Source organism: Cebus imitator, unplaced genomic scaffold, assembly GCF_001604975.1.
Source record: "Cebus imitator isolate Cc_AM_T3 unplaced genomic scaffold, Cebus_imitator-1.0 Scaffold102, whole genome shotgun sequence".
Lineage (NCBI taxonomy): Eukaryota > Metazoa > Chordata > Mammalia > Primates > Cebidae > Cebus > Cebus imitator.
The window spans coordinates 1,974,192-1,976,691 of record NW_016107417.1 but is presented as its reverse complement, the minus strand read 5'-3'; the positions used below and the strand labels follow the sequence as shown (position 1 = coordinate 1,976,691).

Below are 2,500 nucleotides of genomic sequence, written 5' to 3'. Positions count from 1 at the left end.
GGTAAGGAAACTGAGGCATAGAGAGTAATTTGCACAAGCATTATTTCTTTTTAGTAGAGAAGCCAAGAGTCAGATTAAGAGTGGTTGAGTCAGCAGAGCATGGTGGCTCACGCCTGTAATCTAAGCACTTTGGAGGCCAAGGCGGGCGGATCACCTGAGGTCAGGAGTTCAAGACCAGCCTGACCAACATGGTGAAACCCCGTCTTTATAAAATAAAAATTAAAAATAATAAAATAAAATAAAATAAAATAAAAAGAGTGGTTGAGTCAGGTATGGTGTCCCCTGCCTATAGTCCCAGCTACTTGAAGAGGTGAGGTGGGAGGATCACTTGAGCCCAGGAGTTCAAGGCTGCAGTGAGCTATGGTTGTACCATTGTGCTCCAGCCTGGGTGACAGAGCAAGACCTCAACTCTAAAAAAAAAAAAAAAGCATTGTCATGGGCAGTTATGAGGGTTAAATAGAATAATATTTGTAAAAAGTCAATACCTACTGTTGGTAAGGAAAAAGCATTTATTTATTTATTTTTCTTTGTTTGTTTGTTTTGAGATTGAGTCTCACTCTGTCACTCAGGCTGGAGTGTAGTGGTGCAATCTCAGCTCACTGCAACCTCTGCCTCCTGGGTTCAAGCAATTGGCCTGCCTCAGCCTCCTGAGTAGCTGGGATTACAGGCATGCACCACCACGCCTGGTTAATTTAGTATTTTTAGTAGAGATGGGGTTTCACCATGTTGGCCAGGCTGGTCTCAAACTCCTGACCTCATGATCCACCTGCCTCGTCCTCCCAAAATTGCTGGGATTACAGGCGTGAGCCACCGCGCCCAGCTGCCTGTCTGATTCTTTTTGTCCTTCAGGTTCTTGTAAAATGGCACCTTGTGAGAGAGGTTGTCTCTGATCCCCTCAACCTAAAGTAACTGCTTCAGTCCCTCTCTGTTCTGCCACCCAGCTTCATTTTCTTCATGTGCCCATCACACTTGCGCATTTTCTTGCTGGTCACATCTCATGATGGCAGGAGCAGCATACCCCAGTGCCTCATGTACAACCTGGCACACTGGAGCTGCTCAGTGACTGTCAAATGAGGCCGGGCGTGGTGGCTCATGCCTGTAATCCCAGCACTTTGGGAGACTGAGGCAGGTGTTCAAGACCAGCCTGACCAACATGGCGAAACCCTGTGTCTATTAAAAAAAAATTCTTATAAATCCAAATGAGTGCATTAACAAATCATGTCAGCCACATGGACAGTATCATCAATTGCTTTGTTATGTCTAGCCCTGTGCAAGCTATGGAGGAGCCACTGGGGATCCAAAGGTGATCACAGCTTATTGGAGATGATAAGATATGGAAATAAATCATCATACAAGGGAAATGTTAATGAATAGCCAAAAGATATAAACAAAACTCTAAACACTTAGAGGAGGGAAGATCGCATCCATCTTCAAGAGTATCCAGGAACGTTCTGGAGAGGAAGTGGTGGTTCCCACTAGATTTGAAGAACAGTTTGGATTTTCAAAGGCTGCGATGGTGATGTACTGTAAAAACTTTCTTTTTTGAGACAGAGTCTCACTCTGTCCCACAGGCAGTGATGCAATCTCAGCTCACTGCAACCTCCACCTCCTGGGTCAAGTGATTCTCCAGCCTCAACCTCCCGAGGAGCTGGGATTACAGGTGCCTACCATCATGCCTGGCTAATTTTGTATTTTTAGTAGAAACAGGGTTTCACCATATTGGCCAGGCTGTTCTTGAACTCCTGACCTCATGATCCACACACCTTGTCCTCCCAAAGTGCTAGGATTACAAGCATGAGCCACTGCACCCAGCCAAATATTTTATTATTTATTTATTTATTTTAGTTTAATATGTATGTATTTATTTATTTATTTGAGATGGAGTCTCACTCTGTCACCCAGGCTGGAATGCAGTGGCACAATCGGCTCACTGCAACCTCCGCCATCCAGGTTCAAGCGATTCTCCAGCCTCAGCCTCCCATGTAGCTGGGACTACAGCTACATACCACCATGCCCGAGTAATTTTTTTGTATTTTTAGTAGAAACAGGGTTTCACCATTTTGGCCAGGCTGGTCTCAAACTCCTGACCTCAGGTGATCTCCCGCCTTGGCCTCCCAAGGTGCTAGGATTACAGGCATAAGCCACCGCACCCAGCCTAAATCTTTGACTGACTGAATGAATGAATGAAAGTAGCCATGCATTTAATACCCCCTCTGTAGTATTTCCTTCCTCACAGGGTTAGTGTAAAGATTAAATTAAGTAATTAACCTAAAATGTAGAGCAGTTTTTTTTGTTTGTTTGTTTTTTTGTTTTTGTTTTTTTTTGCAGAGCTCAGTAAGAAACAGTTGCTGCTGTGATTGTGATTAAGACTATGATGATGGGGCCGGGCGCGGTGGCTCAAGCCTGTAATCCCAGCACTTTGGGAGGCCGAGGCGGGTGGATCACGAGGTCAAGAGATCGAGACCATCCTGGTCAACATGGTGAAACCCCGTCTCTACTA

General features: G+C 45.0%; 1 protein-coding gene across 5 annotated transcripts in view; it reads left to right on the top strand.

The window, feature by feature from the left end:
- Positions 1-2,500, top strand: part of DPP3 (dipeptidyl peptidase 3) — a 31,748-nt gene that overhangs the window by 28,437 nt on the left and 811 nt on the right. The window lies entirely within an intron of this gene.